Genomic DNA, 18,737 nt, shown 5'->3' with positions numbered 1-18,737 from the left:
TCCGCCTTTCCAGGTATGCGTTACTTGGGAAAGGTTCATACAGACCGCTCTGTCTGCTGTGCATGAGCAAGACAAACAAAAGACCCAAACAACTCGACATGGCATCTGGAAGTATATCATGCCACCAACTTGCCATCAGGTGGGTGTTCTTCCAAGCGTCCGGAAGTCACGTAGTTGCCTAGCACCCTGCCGGGAGCGGCTCGTGCTTATTTTACCGAGGTATACCCAGTGGCAGCACTCATCTGCCTCCCATCGCAGCAGCGGATTCTCGGCTATTTCATCAAAGCTGTGGTGGGACAAGGGGCGCCCAGAGACCTCCGCAAGTTTATACAGGGCCCCCTTCCAAGCATAAAAGCCATATAAACAGCCAAGTGACGAGTCTTGGTACATCACTGCCTATTAGAAAAAGCGGCGGCTTTCCGACGCCTCTCTGATTCCGTGGATTCTCTATTCCGTGAGAATCTGCCATCAACTGTTTAAGAAAACGAGTACAGACGCGATCCCGGCCAAGCACCCAGCTTTCCTTATGGGGCGTGCGCCTGGGAGAGGCCTCGTAAACCCCGCTTCGGGATAGTTATAGCTTGACAGTTTCCAACAATTCCAGCCGGAGAAGGTGGTACTCGATACATGACACTACTTTTCACGTGCTTCACAGGTCCCCACAGGTTCTTCTGTGGTGTTCCTACTTTGGAGTTGTTCGTACCCTCGCTTCGTAGACGAACATGAGACATAGGATTTTTTAATCCTCAGCTATCGTCGCTGTACCGGCAAAGCCTTATGCAGTGTCTCTGCAGCATCGGTCTGAGAGGAAACACTCGGTGTGGATGGAGCGTTTGGTGCTTAATGCACCGAAACGAATGTGAAACTACGAGAGGAAGAGCCGGCGCGACACTCGATGCATCGAGTTACGGAGGCACATATTGCGTTACATGCCATGCTGGGTGCAAGAATATTCAAAAATGCTTAGCATTTCCTCATTACTGGAATGTCGAATAAGGCTTTCACATTGTGATGATTTCGTCAATCTAGCTCTTCTGATCGACATCTTTCATTTAACCTCTTTCATTTAGTCCCTTTTGTGCGGTTCGAAACTACCGAACAATCCCTTCAGTATGCTATTTAAACGGCGCAGGCAGCAACCGAGGCGAACTTTTGTTCATGTTCTATTTGAAGGGAGGGAATAAAATTATACTGCAAAAACGTTTTCAGCAGAGAGCACTGAGATGCACCGAGAGGAAGGAGACACACGGCACACCGTTTGACTAATAACATGGCATTGAATATTGGCTTCGACACATCATCACAATTCAAAGTATAAGCAACTAGCCCAACCTACGGCGTTACATAATATGCAAAAACAAAGAGTACAAAAGGAAATGAATATTTTGCATGTAACGCTGACAGTCTGTTCCTTAAGCTGACAGAAAAATTTTTGCGACGCTGTCCATTCTCTTCTTCTGTTAGTAGAATTGATGGTGCATGGATGCATGATTACCCGCTCGAGTCCACGGCTTCTAATATTTGGCCTGCTAACTTCTCAATGCCTCTGTATTTTTTTCTAGAATCTTGATGTCGTGAAAGCGGCGTGTGGTGTCTGTTTTTGCGCAGCTGTCCTTGTCTTTCGCTTCTAACGTTCATCTCTAAAATATATCGAAAATAATTAAACTGGGGCATTAAAATTGCGAAACTGCACAGTGGATGACTCCGGAGTAATTTGACCCCCTAATGTTCTTTAACGTTCACCTAAAGGACGCTACACGAGCATTTTCATTTTTTTTCATTCCACCTTCATCGGAATGCGGCCGCAGCGACCAGGATTGAACATGCGAACTGCGCTCAGCAGCGCAATGCCATAGCCAGCGAGATACCACAGCGGGTCTTCTTAAAATAGTTTGTCACCATATAATGTTTGCATGGCAATGATTTGGCTTTATTTATTCTTTAAATCATATCATTCAGCTGTTTGGAAACGTGATAAGCAAAAACATAATGTTTGTGATACCAAGAACAGCATGTTCGTGGCGCATATCACTGCTGAATATCTACTCCTACCCGTAAGTATGTTTGAAGGTGCTGGTAACTTCAGTAATGCGCTGACATATTGAGAATAATTACTTGTTGAGTAAGACATTAAAAAAGACACTTTTATGTAGTTTAGTTATTTTCTATTCATACGTATTTCTGACACAGTAATAATGATGAAAGTGGCTGAGTGCATAATCAGATGAGCGTTATCACCGGGTTCGTGGCTGATTTTAAACTGCAGAACCTTGCCAAATTGAAGTCAACATGACACGTTCTCTTGTTTCTATGCTCTGCGCGATGTTTTCAGCCAAGCTCAGTGCCGTTTGCGCGATTACTGCCCATACCATAACTTTCACCCAACACTTGTAGTGACATGCCGTATCATCAGCCAGGTAAACATATCCAGCTTCCATGCGAGGCAACATCGCCTCTCTCTCCACCAAGCCCAGTGCAACGGTCAAGGTGTGCTGGCGATGGCTGCCGGATCACTTTCGCACCGTTAGTAATGACCTTGCTAATGACGTTGTCCGGTCCCCCCATGAAGCAGCCAGTACTGTTCCCACGCCATCGTTGTAAAGAACTGCGAGGGGTCTTCATTTGCTTGCTTACACCGTGACTTCCAGGAATACCACGAGAGTCTTGAACTACTGCCTCCACACACTTTTTCTTTGTTTCGATAAGGGCCGCCTTAAGACGTTCAGAAAGGAATGTAACACCGCACCGTGCAAGAAGTCCAATAAGGCTGTGTAATTACAGTAATCTTGACTCCACTTGCTGAAGACAGCACGCCGGTAACGGCCTCCACGCAATTTATCCTTCGCTGGGGTTGCAGCTGCCACTCTACTGTTGCAGCTGAAATGCAACACATCTGCGCTGCTCTTGGCTAGACAAGGCTTTTAAGAAAGCGTACGAATTCCTCATTGGAATAGCAGGCACAGCTATGTGCGAATTAGGCAGCTGAAGAGTGGCAGTGGAACACTTCGTGCGTTTTTGTGCATGTTACGATGCCGATCGCCACCTTGGGACTGCGCTAAACCGGCTGAATTCTAGACAATATTCAGACACAGATTCTTGGACTGTGGTCTTATGAATCGCCGGGCCAAAAAGTAACGAAGATACTGCTGCAAAATCGGAAATCAACCGGCATCGGTGACTGTTTGTAGGCCTGTTTTGCGTACCACTGGCCCTCTCCGCCTCTTTATTTTTATACCCTTACAAGACTTGCCCCTATGCACGGTAGCAAGTTGGACGCGCGCTGAAGAGACCACAGATAGATAAAAAAATAATCAAAGGGATCTGATTAATTTTCTATCTGTGAGCCTTACTGATGTCACAAGTCGTTAAGCTTATTGCAATCTGATTTGTTCAAGAAATCGTCGAAAAGCGTAAAGTCCATGCCGTACGTATTACCTACAATTTTCACGGTGGTCGAAGGACTGCATCCCAGGTTTCTTGCTTCGGAAAGGTGCAAATAATGGCGTGACATTATAGAACGAACTACACATCTGCTTTTTAGGTCACACTCGCAAGCCTTGACAAGCCTTGAAAGTTGACGAAACAGGCAGCTGAAGGAGAACACCAGGTACTCTTCCACAACGAAGTCCTATATACGATTATTAGTGGACGTCAGTGTATTCGGTGAACCACTGTGTAACGACGGGGGGCTTCATTATAGCCTTCTGAACTAGTTAGTAAATTCATGGCTGCTCTGACTTCTCTTTTACATGTAATATTTGTTCGTTTGTATGTAAGCACTGCTTACAAGAACAACTGTTTTATTCTAGACCTTTCGGTTATTGTTGAATTCCCTGTGAAGGCCACAACTTGTAGTTATTTATTGTTTTGAACAGGTCACAATATTCAGTAACTAACGGTGGTTTTCTTCCAAATGCTGCCTCCGAACTTCATGAGTCATTGCAGTCTAGCCCCGAGCATTCATTTTGGCCACAGTGGGGTTCGAATTGTGCTTCAAGGGGAGGAAACACACGTTCCTTGCACTCCGTCAACATCAGAAAACTTCCAAGCTTGTGCTTGGAGGTAGAATGACAAAGTCCATGAGCCACCTCGACGCAACCACGAGTAATACTTTATGAATATGTTTTACATGGTTACTCTCTACTGCGCTAAACGATTACATTACGGAAAACTCCGTACAACTAGAGCGCTGGCACTAAGAGACGATAATAGATTGTCCTATAACAAGTTTTACGGGTAGATTATACTCAAAAATGTTATCTTAACCAGCTGATAAACTCTCTGAATGCAATAGTTCCCTATACATGAAAGCTAGAATAAGGCTAGGCACTGCCTACACAAAACATTTCTTACGCAGAATTGGCCATGCGGAAACTCCCGAATGTGTTTGTGGATTTGTGGACGAAGATATATATCACCTCCTTCTAGATTTCCCACATTACGACACACCAAGACACCGACTTAAATCAATCCTAATTACATAGACCGCAGACCGCAGACCTTTCAGACCGCAGACCTTTCAGTTTAAAGAAACCTTTGAGTCCTAGGCCAACAACGTCCTTGCAGAAGAGCGTTTTAAAAGCACTAAATACTTTTCTTGAAGACAGCGGCATTGTTGGCCGTTATTAACACTTTTATTGTTCATTTCAATGTCACAGTATATACGTATGTGTTAGTGGATTATGTTATGTTGACTGTTCTGTTGTGACTATATGTGATCGTGCATTTACATGATGTATGTACCACCCGCTGACTCGAGATTGTGTTATTAGGCTGCAGTATCATTTGTATTTTTTAGACGTTTTTCTACGTAACTGTGGAGACATTTAACTCGCATATTGTATGTACCATGTGTTTCTTACGTCATAGTGTTACTGTGAAAACGTTGCGCGACAATTCCTGGTGTTTGTGTGAAAAGGGTTATTTGATATGTGATCTTGAACCCAGTATATTGTAAGATAGAAATATTCAAGAGCTAAGCAGTAGCCGGCGCCTTAAGTTGTGCGTCAACATCTCCTTATATCCTATCAATAAAAAAAGCCAGTTCTCGCCATTCCCCTTGAGCTCATTTCGCATACACGTGACTAGCGGACACACTCGCGCCATGTTTTCCTCAAATAGCACGAGCGCGAAGCTAACTGCCCTCGCCGATCGCCGAGACGAAGCTGCAAGGCGCAAAGCGCGAAGTGGCACGCGTCGTTCCACCCTTGCCTGACATGGAATCGCAATTACCCGTTCTGCTCCGGACTCGTGCACGGTCACAACCTCGGCGAAGGTCGTGTTCAAGGCTTACGCGGCGCATCGCATTCAAAAGCAAGCCGTCCCAAGGTCTTTCCACCCCACCGCCTCGAGCTGCCTTGATGTTGCCATCGAGGCGTTCATGACAAACACCATCTGTTGCCCCGAGTTTCACTCCGCTGCATTTCCAATTTTGTTTCTTTCCTTTTATTTACTTTTTGTCTCCTCACGACGTTTCCCTGCAATGTTTTGCGCTCGGTTGCTAGAAGGGGCGGGAACGTCGAACCTCGGAGAAACAAAACGAAAGTGAAGGTCCTTAAACCTGGTCGAGGCGGGCGACCTGGTCGCAATGCTGCGTAGCGCTCAGCACAGAAAGCCAAGAGCGAAATGGAGAAATTAGACATGGAGTACTGTCCAAAATACTACTGGTACTTCTACCATTATTATTGCTACTACTGTCACTGTCAATACTGCAATGCAGCCACTAGATATACCACCACTAATCACCACCAATACCACCACCACGAATTATGAGTGCGTTGACGAAGGCCTTGTCTATTCAGCACTTGACGGGAGAAGATGGGAAAGTGTGTTCACCTTTGTGGCCAAAAAAGCAAGTAACATTTGCACGGCTGATTTGCTTTCGGCAACGCGGTAATTGTATGGCCTTCAACCGAACCACCGGGCAGACCGGCGTGCTCTTTAGTTGTTTGTGATGCCACGTGATCACCACCTTCGCTTTCGGTGACGTCAACAGTCTCCTTTTTCATGTTTAATACGGCGCTGAACGTTCTGTGCGTTTTGTACGAATCGCATAAGAGACTATAATTTGTTTATTATTTACGGCGCTCTGGAGGAATTGGTATTTCGTTGTGTAGCTATGGCGGTAACTGCCTAGAAAAGCAAATATCAAAGCGGCATACAAAATATTTCTGTTAATACTCATATAATATCCCGATAAATTATTCATTGCCGCCTTTTGCTTATTGCGACAACTTCAGTCGCAGTGATTAGAATGCAGCCTATTAGAAGAAAAAGAAGGGGCTTTCGAACTGACCAATGTGGCAAACGCTTGTGGGTTTGGACAATAGATAATAATCTGTCTTGTCTGAACTCTAGAATCCCTACATATATTTGTAAACAGTCCCGCTCCGCATTGGATTTAAGTTTCGTAAGTTCGTCCTTCACTAGCTCATCCCGGACAGCCTAGGGCTGTGCCACCAACAGTGACCACTTTACAATAATGGTTTAAATCGCTTGCCCGATTATGCCATGACGCTTCCAGGTACGCGTATTTGTAGATTATAATAAATTTAAATCCGATCTTAAGGTACATTTGGCTGCTTATTCTGAAGAGCACGAAGGCACCAAGGCTATGAAACTTCGTGCGGTAATAAAAAGAACATAGAAAAAGGCTAAATTTAGTGTTACATCTGCAAAGAAAACATCTTATAACCCTTGGTGGAATACAGACTGCACGCGAGCCCACCGACGACGACAGGCAGCTTGGAAGCAGCTCCTCTACAACCAGTGCCCCAAAAATTGATCTGATCGGTTACAAGTTTCACGCTGCTGTATTTAAACGTACAGTTGGTCAAGCTAAAGAAAATTTCATTAGGAAACACTATGATTTCCTTTCTAAATCTAAAAACAAAAAACCGTTGTTTAGATATTGAGATATCGGAAAATTCTGCCATTGCCAACTAATATTGAATATGTCAACCTGTCTCCCGATGAAATGACCAAATCTTTTCAACTCCTTGCTAAAGGCTTGGAGAGTAGATTCACATCATCGATGTCTTATAAATAGCAAAAATTAGCCCCATCTTCAGTGTTTACTGAAGTTACATTGACGGAATTAGCTCCAGTGTCAGCCCTGGTCCTGATGGAATTACCGTTCACACGATAAAAATTTTATTCGATCTATCTCCTGGAGACCTTCTAAACGTTATAAACTAATCCTTACACAAAGCCTGGATACCTTAACGATTGGAAAGTAGCTAAAGTAATGCTGATACCTAAAAAACCAGGAGTAGGTTATAACATAGAAAACATCAGACCTATTTCTTTGAATTCTAATATGGTCAAGCTCATAGAGAGGGTATTACATTACAGAATTACTATCTGGATGACGGATAATTTAATATTAGGTCCAAATCAAATAGGCTTCAGAGCTAATTGCTCAATATGGTGTGCCCATGCTGATTTAGAGAGCCGCATCCAACTTGCCCGGAAAAGGAGAGAATATTCTGCTTTGGTGAAATTAGATATAGCTAAAGCTTATGACAGCCTTGAACATTCAATTTTACTGGATATTCTGTAGAGTCGTAATTTCCCAAATTACATTGCCGCGTGGTTGGCAGAATTTTTGCGATCAAGAGAATTTTATTGCTTCAAGGACGGATGTTCATCGTCTAAGTTCAGACAGACTCGCGGTGTTCCCCAAGGAGCGGTCATATCCCCAATATTATTTAATACATTAATAAGCTCCATCCCCACTTCTCAGGACATGTACCTTTACGCTTATGCAGACGACATTGCATTCTTTGCGGCCGACACTGACATTAACACTTTATACCAAAAATTACGATACATGAATATGCTAGGGGTATGGTTTCAGAAAATTTGTAAGTCATTAAATGTAAGCAAAACCGCAATTTTAGTGTTCCCGGTCATGGATCTGGTTTCAGTGTCTATAGCTTATAAGCAAGAACCCATTCCACAGGTGGCGTCTCAAAAATATTTGGGAATCACATATGATAGAACGCTCAACTGGAGTCAACACATAGAAAGTGTAGCGGGTAAGGTGCAACGTGCTTTAGGTATTCTGCGTAGAATGAGTAAGCGACAATATGGACTATGTAGGTATTCACCGTTCATGATTTATAAAATGTATATGCGATCCCATATTGGAATTTCGGTGTGTCTTGTTCTCAGGCGGCTTGCTTATAAAATAAAGCCTCTGGTTATTTTGGAGCGTGAGACCCTACGCCTTTGTCTGGGGCTCCCCAGGTTTGTGGCTATTAATGTTATCTGTCAAGAAGCGCGCCTTCCAACATTGCCCTGCAGATTGCGCATCTTATCAATTCAAGTATTTCTGAAATTTTACAGCTTGCCGCTTAGGCGATCTGAATACACCTTTATTAATGATCCGAATTCCTTCTTCCTTGCTCATTGGCCTCGCTTTCACACTCCACAGATTATATTTGTACAAAAACAACTAGATAGCCTGAATGCGAACATTCGAGAGGTAATTCCATCAACCGAATCAAATTACAATATTAAGATATATTTTGATGAAATTTCCCCCCAAATTCTAAGTTGCAATCAGCCACTTTTTAAATGCCCTGTTGCAAGATTACCTAGCACACGTAAATCAAATAACATAATAGCTAGACACGCTTCAGTCAACAACGAAAAGGCGGGCGTATGCACTTTCTCGCTTCTGCTTGTCTGGTCATTCTCGTTGAGACTGTCAGATTTCACACCCGTTTTTGAAGCCGAACTTTTAGCAGTGATTTTAGCGCTTCTGAAACTTCATTCAAACTCAACGAGTGCGGTTATTATAACAGATTCTCTTTCGGTTTGTACTTCGCTTACAGCTTTATCCAATTCGGCAACTGTAAAAACGTTTCTAACATTAGTCCTCCCACATTTGAATTCACTAAAGCTATTATGGGTACCTGGCCACCGTGGCTTACATTCAAATGAAATGCCAGACTGATTAGCGCGAGCATCCCTGAGTAGACCTATAATGCGGTTATTCCTGTAGCGACGCACATAACAGCAATTAGGTATAGAAAATATTCAATTCATAGAGATCTCAATGAACTAATAACAACATGGACAGAATATCAGCACCTAAAATTTTCGTGGAAAATCCAGTGGTGCCCATCAAGATGATCAGAAGTAGTGATTGCGAGATTACGCTGCCGTATTCCTCCATTAAACCTATATTTACACAGGACTAGTGTGACGCTATCGCCTCTATGTGCACGCTGCCAAGAAATATAATCATTAGATCAATACATTTTGGTATGTCTGCGACACAAATTGTTAAGGAAAAGACATCTAGAACTTCCGCTTGCTAAATTAGGGTTAATGTTATCATCAGAAATCATACTAACTTTTGCTGCGTCAATTATAGGGGTCGGCCACAGGGACGTGTTCGATGCCGTTTGCGCTTACATACAATTAACAAAACGAGTAACTTTTTGATTGTTCTCTTGTAATGTAATTTATTAGTTTTTGTATGTTTCCTTATCTTTCTTTCTTATTTTTTTTTCCATCGAATAAGTAACCCTTCAAAAGATGAGGCAATTTTTTCAACACGCAATTATTGGCCAATCCCCCAGTGTGGGTATGAGCCATAATATGAGGCCGCCATCATCATCATCATCTTTACAGAATGGTCCGGCAGTTTTTGTTGTGGTGGCCTCAGGAGGCGGCTCGAAGTCCTTGGACTCGGCTGGCATCTTCGGCTTACCGGATCGCCCAGAGCTGGTCTGCCAAGCCTAAACTTTTGAGAGCCGCTTCCCAGCGGCGGCCACGCCTACGGAGAAGGTTCCCGGCGGCTCCCGCAGTCGGGGCGGCGTCGGAAAGAAGCGAGCTCGAGGCTTTCCGTACTCTGGCAACGGCCGCGATTATGGACTCGTCGCGAACGTAGGTGGTTTCAATACCGTTGTTGCCGGTACATTCCCAGAACATGTGTCGCAGCGTTGCTCTTTTTCCGCAAACTTTACACGCATAAGTTGGATATAAACCCGGGTAGCAGTGATGTAAGACGGCGAGGCTAGGGTAGGTGTGTGTCTGGAGAAAGCGTAATGCTACGGCCTCGCTCATGTTTAATTTATCGTGCGGTGGCGGGAATGTGCGCCTTACGAGTCTGTAGTGTAGGGTGAGGTCTCTAAACGTGGTTAGGCGACCTTTTAAAAAAAAGTTAATTCGTTACTGTTGCTTCAGTGAAAGTGATCATCGTGTAGCGTCATACACGACATCCTGTCGTTTTCCCTTACGTCTGTTACAACCGACACTAAACTTTTCTGAAGACGTTAACCATCGAGCGATATTTTACAAGTTTTCCTTTTCTTCTGGATACGAAGTTCGACACCAAACGGTTTAGACGGCACAATATGTCATCATTGATTTAGTTCAGTGCCCGAAGGCTCCTGGAAAACGCAAACGCTCCAGAGCGAGTTTAACACGCTTAAAGAAATGCGAAAGTACCAAATAACTTTCGCATTTGTATGTTTGTACCATTTGCACCTTTGTAACATTGTACAATTTGTACCGTTTGTAACTTTCGTACCTGGTGTGACACGCGGTACAAGAGTGACTGAGACACGTATGGCGTTACGTGCCACGTTGTGCGCTGAAATATGCAGAACTATTAAGATTTATTCATTACTAGAAAGTCAAATACGGCTTTCAAACCATGCAGATTTCGTAAACCTAGCTCTTCTGGCGGGTCTTTTTCGTATAACCTAACTCTTTCCCTGTAATAAGATCATCGAACAATCCCTTCAATCTGCGATTTACACACAACCTGCAGGAACACAGATGAACTTTTCTTTGTGTTCTATTTGAAGCGAATAAAATTACATTACAGAAAGGTTTCCAGTAGAAATCGCTGAGATGAATAAGTTGAAAGGACACACACGACACACCGCTGGACAAACAACAGAACATTGAATATTGGCTTGGACACACAATATGAATTGAAAGTATAACCAACTAGACCGATATATGGTGTTACATAATATCGCAGAAATACCCACCACACATAAAAAAGAAAGAAGGAAAACAACAGTGCTTGTTTGCTTGTCATGCTGATAGTCTGCTTTGTCGGCTGAAAGAGTATTTCTTGCGCAATTACCCTTTCTCTTCATCTGTTACTATCATTTACGGTGTACTGATGCATGAATACCCGCCCCAGTCTATGCCACGGCTTCTAAAATTTGGCGTGTCAGCTTGTCACTGCTATTTTTCGAAAGTCGTTATGTCGTGAAAGCAGTTGGCTGCGTGTCTTCTTCCCAACAGTCCATGTCAGTGGTTTCTGTTGCAAAATTTTTTGCAATGTGCGCACAGTGAGTTCAGGCAAACAACATTAAAAAATTAGACAGTGACTTAGAACTTGGAAACACAGTGCCTCTGTGGAATGGTTGGCATGCTTTAGAAGAAAAGAAAAATTATGCAAATAGAACGCACACATTGGCACCTATGTCAAGCGAATCTTCCGTGAAGCGGTTCACTAAATGCTATCCAACTGTTCATCTATGGCGTAGAGTTTTGCAGCATAGTGATTACGTACCTGTTTCGGCAAGATGCGGAGACCCCCAACGCACGACCTGCGTGACCGCGGATAGGTCAAGATTAATCCAGAGTCCCGCACCTGGCATGCCTCATAATCAAACCGTGGTCTTGGCACGCAAAACCTCAGAATTCAACGTTGCGGGTAAGTATAGCTATCTAGCAATGATTACGGTCCCGCTAAGGTTATCAGATGGAGTAATGCACTTGCATAAGGCAAGAAGTTGTTGGACGCAAGCCTGTGTGGAACGACAGCAGCAAGAAAACGAAGGTGCCGACAGGCATACGATAGCGATAGCATTATTTCCACTCTGGGCGTTCGAAGCGAGTTGAAGAGATGCCGATGGTTGGGTCGTACATAGTTGTATGTATTGGACGGGCTTAAGTGGAATGAACCCAGATTGCGACGTCATCTGCGACTAACTGTTATAAAACCGCACGTACCTATATCTAGGCTGTGCTGTAAATGTTAAAACGACGATAGAATTAGTACTTCGGCGAAAAAAAAAGTGACAACAATTCCACTTCATGAACATGGAATGGCAGCGAAAGATGACAGTCAAAGCTCTCAAACGAAAAGCAAAAGTGCTTGGTTGTCAATGGTTGTCATTTCTTGCGTTGCGAGTCGGGCGTCGTCGCTTGGTCGGAGGTGCCCGGGTTCGCGATTGTCGTTTTCGTTCAGCATCGCGGGAATGTTCTTCGTCGGTGGTCGTTTCGCGCCGGCGCAGTTTAGGTTATCCTTGCTGTTCCCTGCGGCGACCCTCGTACGCATGTTGTTTTTCGGGTGTATGAATTATACGTGTCCACCCCATTGATAATGCAAACGCAGCTTTTTTTTTAGCGCCGATACCTGTCATACTTATATACTGCGACAACCTTAACGTCACCCTATTGTTCATGGCGAGTGTTGTAATCTGTTCCGCATTTTGACATCTGCACCGCCGCACTGCACCCGTACGTGATCACGCACAAAGCAAACAATGAAGCCCATTGTTTATGGCTTTGTTAGACATCACTAAGTCTGTTTCTGTTGCCGGACGCAGAAAAATCTCCAGAAGGTTTGTCATAAATCGCTTTCGCTGTAAAAAACAAAAGAAAAGAAAAAAACCCTAAAAAACTTTACAAGCTTTGCCACCTGCGCCGACCATAAAGGTGGTACAACGTCGCAAAGTTCTTGCGTAGCGTTAGCTGCCATGCGGAAAGAAATTGGGAATTTGTGCTGATCCCGGAAGCGGGTGCATTCTAACACCTTTCGAAAGCGCTAACTGTCACGAGGAGCCTGCACTAAACTAAGCAAGGGCCCTTCCGAAAAAACTGAACATCCTCATTCGCATTTTTTTTACTTTTGTTTATATGAATACGATGTCCAAAGAAATATAGAAGACTTGCGTATTTTGTTTGAACCGGGCAAGAGAAAATAAACTTACATAGAACAGTGAAAATACGACAAAAAACACCGCTGTGAGCCAGATTTCACGGTTGTTTCGCTTTTATCTTTCATGTTTGGGAAAATGCTAAGCGATCGCACGTTGAAGGGACGCTGAATTCACAGTACCAGTTCCAAGTTGCTGAAAGTGCTGTCAAAGGCTGCCGCACTACTTGGCACGGTAGCGCATGTGCAGAAGCTCCGCCCCTGTAGCTTACCTTTCATTGCCTGAGAAAAGAGCGTGTTAGCTTTCGCACGACAAAACTATTCGTGCAAGCGTGGTTTAGCAACAATAGGCCAGGCTTTTGTGGTTAGGCCATGCTGCCACGCATACATTTGCGCCAAAGTCAATCAATCAATCAATCAATCAATCAATCAATCAATCAATCAATCAATCAATCAATCAATCAATCTACCCTTCACATTACTTCACATTTCAGCAATGGTACACATTTTACCAGCACACAGTAAACAATCTATATATATATATATATATATCAACGAGAAGAAAGGGAAGTGAGGGACGCCATTTTTATTACTCATATCATAAGAAGCCACCGAAGACACCAAGAACAACATAGAGGAAATTACTTGTACTTACTAATTGAATTAAAGAAATGATAAATAAATGGAAGTAAATGTGGATGAAAAAACAACTGGACGCAGGTGTGATATGAACCCATGACGTCGCACTACTGGTGCAATGCTCTTCCCAATTGAGCTACCGTGGCACCATTTCCTCAAGGCTAAGGAACATGGTTTGATCAATGTGCAGGCAAAGCTCAAAGCGTGTGGGTTAACCGTGCCCATTGCAATAACATGCTTGTAACGATGCCCTTGAGCACGGGACACAGAAAGAATGTGCAGAGGATGATCGCCGAATCATCCTCTGTGGAGTGCTATGTATCAGTGATCGTCCTCTGTCCATTCTTTTTGTGTGTCATCCTGAAGTACGCCGTTATAACGATGTTCCATCAAGCCAGTAACCAAATAGCCCATCTAAGTCACCTTTACAATAACATGTCATTTGTATGCAAGTTCCCTACAACGTTAGGTGTATATTTTACTAGCAGGGCAAGACTGAACCCACTGCCCTGGCACAACTACAAAGGCCATCAAGAGCGAACAAAGAAATATGGAGAGCTGGGGGAGCTTGAATATGTTAATGATCTGTCAGCGCAACAACAGACAAATACGAAAAAGAAGAAACGAACACTGACGCTGTCTATCGACTGTAGCTTTTATGGAAACACGCAGCCAATACGCACGACGCGGATTACACCTTGCTTACGTTTGGTGAATACGAGGATCAGGTGATGCGTGGACAAAATTTAAAGTATGTTGGTTAATTGCTTCCATTGCAAAAAAAATATGGTCTTCAATTCATGCTGCGAAGGTGGTTGGACAGTGAAGCTGTAAACGACAACAAGAACGATTACACGTTGAGACACAGGGTGAAAATATTCACGTGGCAATACGCACATGCATTTTACCTAATATTAGACTAGGACTTTTCGACGGCCTGTGACTTGGCTTTTCGCCGCTACTTCGTGCACCTACACGGAGTGGACAAGAGAGAAGAGAAATTCACCGCGCCTCGTGTGCACGCTGCTCCTCAGTATACGTCCTCACTATTTATGTCTTCACTATACGTGGCCTTTCCATAGTACTGGCACAACACAAATCAGTTGCAAGGCAGGTTTTTTTTTTTCACGTACGAAAGTGTAGTTACGTCACTGCCTGCTTTGTATGCTGCAGTCAAGCTGCCGTCGCCGCGGCAGCTTGAGGAACAGTAATCTTTACCGGGAAACGTATGCCGTGGGGAGCGCTACGTGCTTCGCATCGGATGCAGGCGCAGGAGCGCCTTATCAATTATGTGGTTCCTATACTTGTTTTCAGCTTGCTCTTTATTGAAACATGTGCTGTTCTGTATCTTGTATGCGTGATTACAAAGAATGTATGCACTGTTCGCATCCCTTTTCTGAGTGCTTGTAGCCTCTGCCTTACGGGGGTATGTGCCATTGCATTTGAGGGTACGAACCATAGAGGATGATAGTTTTCTGTCGATGTTACGCCAAGAAGAAATTCCAGGATCTCAGCCACTGACAGGTTCGCTGTGGAAATTACATCTGCAGGTGCATGCTCCAGGGCGTTATCAGTATACATCTAAGGAATGGTGCAATATTCAGCTTGTTTGCATGTCAAAGTGACAAATGTCACCAATAAAAATTTAGCGATAATGGGGGGAATGCTACTGCAATTATCTGTGCGAAGTTAAATGCGTGTGCATCCACTGTAGCTCTTGCAAAAGAAATTCTGCATCAAGTGTTCGAAAGTGTCATATGTCTACAGTGGTTTTCAGCTATACTTGTCAATAGAGAGTTTTATAATAGGGGCCCCAAATGTTTGGGGCACCAAATAAATAGCGTTGAAGCCACTGCGCATGCGCTAGACACAAACAGCGCTTGGGTTTTGCGTCGGGCATGCTATTTAACTGATTTAGCGGGAGCCTGAAACGCTTCCCCAAAAGACTTGTGTCAACGAACTTAGCGGCACCCATCAGAGCGACGGCTCAAACCAAGCACTAAATTGGGCTCGATTCGCGGTAACGCATGAAGTTCGCAAGCTAGAAGTGACTACGCATATCGCTTTCTCTCACCTAGTGTATGTTATGAAGATTGACCCATTATGGGCCGCTGATTATGAACCCAATTGTCGATTTCATGACTCGTAGGCCTAATACGGCTTAACTTGGCTGGGGAAGGCACGTTAAGTTGGTTACTCAGAACTAAGCGCAACTAATTGCTTACTGCAAATAGAATAACCTATAAATGGTAATTAAATGGGAAAACACGAAAGTCAAAGTTACGCTTCTTATCACAAAATGCTATATTTTATTCAATTATTTCTAGTACCTTATTTTGACGTCGTAGCGGCGCTGTCAGCGCAAGGCGCTATCCGCAAACGCGACGTCCAGATATAAAGATCTTCACTTCTGCGTGCCCCAAGACTAACACCCGCAAAGCTCTTTGGGGCCTCAAACTTTTGGGATCCCTATTCTAAGACTCTTTAATGTCTTTAGATAACTCAACATTATACCAAAGATATTTTTTGTGGAAATGCGTTTAAGCCCATTGTATGGCGAGGCTTTAGCATTCCTGGTCTAATCATAGAACCGTTGTGACTAATTAGTAAACGCTCGTTGTTTTTTTGACACGTTATACGAGGCTAGCAGTACGTTCTTTTGGCGTCATCGGTGAAATAAACAAGGCACCTTGTTTTTTCTTTAGTTAGAGGCATGTTTTGACGACCTATAGGCATGGATAAAATTGTATGAACCAATTACGGCATTAGCAGCAGGTTACGTGAGCATGCAGTCGGGAGAGTTGCAGCTATGTTTTACGGACAACGCAGAATTTATCTCGCTGCTCTGGTAAAACGGTGAATGCAATCGAGGTCAAATTTATCAACAACAACAAAACAAAAACAAAAAAGTGGGGAGGCATGGACCCTATGAACTATGTCTTGGCGAAGTAAAATGTGTATGGATGAATTACTGCCTTTGTGAAAGTTTAGTAAGTGCTCGCAAGCATTAAATTTGGCCGGAGTTTCCAACGGACAAGTCATATACGGGAAACAGTTTAAAGTATGATATGAAATAAAAATTAAATTATGGAGTTTTACTTGCGAAAACCACGATTTGATATGAAGCACGCCGCAGTGAGGGACTCCGGAAAAATTTGGACCACCAGGGGTTCTTTAACGTGCACATAAATCTAAGTACACGGGCATTCTCCGGCAACGAAAATAACATTCAGGCAACGAAATTCCATCTTCCAAATTCCATCTTTCTTCCGAAATTCCAAATTTATATCTTCACTGGAAAGTCGTTCGTGGCTTTGCAAGTCCGCAGAAGTCTGCTGCATTATTTATGGCAAGAGCTCACAAAAATCGTAGCAATTTTATTTTACAATATGACCTGAAGAAGTGTTCACAGTACTGTACCGAAGCCATAGAAACTTTCTAGCGCAAAGGTATGAAAATAAAAATAAACGTTGCACTTTGCTTCGCCTCCACCATCACGTACCATTGAGGCAAACAATGCATGTGGTATCGCATCGGTGGTCGATGAAACTCCTGTCCAGGCTAGATAATTTAAAGTATTAAAAAAGCATCCAGTGAACGACAAATGAGCCTTCTGATGACCATTCGCACGCCAATAGAATGTTTTTTTTTTTCAGCGAAGCTGTGTCTGGCTAAGTTCTGGAAGAAAATGCGTGCCTCTATTGAGCCGTGTATAACGATAATTTCTCCCCACACGTGGGCCGATCTCGAAGTTAGCGCAAAACTGGGCCGACCCGCGGCGGACGTGAAGCAGGATTTAAGACTACACCGACTGGCAAAGATAAGTTTAATATCTTAGGTCCAAATACAACCCAGTCCCCCATATTAAACTGATAAGAACAGATACTGCACTTTGACTCGCGTCCACCATGTCTGCGTTGTCACCGCCCTCTCTTTGTTGGCGTTCCAAGCGCTTGCGTACCTCCTTTCCTTTCCTTCCGCTCTCCCGTGGTGGCGGTCGCGCAAGCGTGCTGCCCGCCAGGACCACAGGCTGAAAGAAAGGCCAACTGTCCATGTAACTCTGATCCCACAAACTTGGAACGTTTCACCGGAGCAACGGCCAGGTTTCAGAGGGAGTTTGTGAGGAACCAATTTTGTGTGGCCTGTGTTGTGTGTGACAGCTAGCGGTTTTCGAGTAACCTCACAACTATTACTGCACTGCGCGACGTCGGTCAACGCACGATCGCCTTGGCTACGGTGAAGCCGTGTGCGCCATCGGAGTGCGGTTAGGTGCGCGTCTTCTACGCGCTGGTATTCGTTAGTAAAAGGTGTCGTGCCGCGTTCTGCAACAGTACACGGGTGTGTATACCCTCCGGTGCCTCACGGTCTTGCGAGGCTCAGCATCGTGGAGGAGCGACTAGTCGCGCCTCGCTTTCCATTTATGTGCATACGGCGTTTGACGCATGGCAATGGGCAGTTCGCCATTAAGGGACCTACATACACAGCTTCGCTGGTCCTACACCTTCACAGAGTAGAATGGCACTGAATTTTTTTTCTCACGTAATGCGAGCCATATATGTGGCGTACGTGTTCCGCAAGCACCCGTAGGCAGAATACCCGCAAACCTACGCAATTTGTTGCTCATAACAACATTCCTGGAATTTGCAGCGCTCGGAACAAGAAAGACTTGGGGATAAAAAAAAGGAAAAGCAGCAGACAGAAGCTGTCTGTCGCTCTTTTTCAAGTGTTTCTTTTCCATACAAGAGCTGGAAATGTCACGAATGTTCAGCTTCCAACTAGCGCAGCTTTCAGCTTTAGACACTTATAACGCCGCTTCAGGATGTGATATTACGGAGATTCCTGAAAAAAAAAAGATATAAACAAGGGCAAAAGACACATAGTACGTACACCACAGGCGCCTGTGAAGCTTATAGAGTGGATTCTATTCACTCCGAAGTAGGCACGTAGAATGAGGGACATGTATGTTTATGAAGCGGACAGTGTGACAAAGTTTCAGCTCTTGGCAAAGAATAATGAAAAGAAACAAAGCAGACACCAATTTAGATTACGATATTGAAAACTTGACATTTCGTCCTCAGCACGGGAGCCTTGTTCACACTGAATTTCTTATGTCTCGTTGTGTCCTCGTTTATTTCGCACCATTGCATCTATTAAAATAAACCGTTTTGACATGTTTGAG

The 18,737-nt window shown here is 43.9% G+C and overlaps 1 protein-coding gene and 1 non-coding gene across 10 annotated transcripts in view; both read right to left on the bottom strand.

The window, feature by feature from the left end:
• The window catches only part of LOC135899961 (acetylcholinesterase-like), a 478,426-nt gene that overhangs the window by 108,380 nt on the left and 351,309 nt on the right, over positions 1-18,737 (bottom strand). For all 9 annotated transcript variants that reach the window (XM_065429357.2, XM_065429350.1, XM_065429356.1 and 6 more), the window contains one exon: positions 11,549-11,585. The gene's annotated coding sequence lies outside the window, so the exon portion shown is untranslated. The remainder of the gene's footprint in view (positions 1-11,548; positions 11,586-18,737) is intronic.
• LOC135900029 (U2 spliceosomal RNA) lies at positions 17,289-17,479 on the bottom strand. The gene has a single exon (XR_010563774.1). It is a non-coding gene; the product is annotated as a U2 spliceosomal RNA (small nuclear RNA).

The sequence above is a fragment of the Dermacentor albipictus genome, chromosome 4, assembly GCF_038994185.2.
Source record: "Dermacentor albipictus isolate Rhodes 1998 colony chromosome 4, USDA_Dalb.pri_finalv2, whole genome shotgun sequence".
NCBI lineage: Eukaryota > Metazoa > Arthropoda > Arachnida > Ixodida > Ixodidae > Dermacentor > Dermacentor albipictus.
Note: the sequence above shows the minus strand (reverse complement) of the source record. Positions and strands in the feature narration are given on the sequence as shown.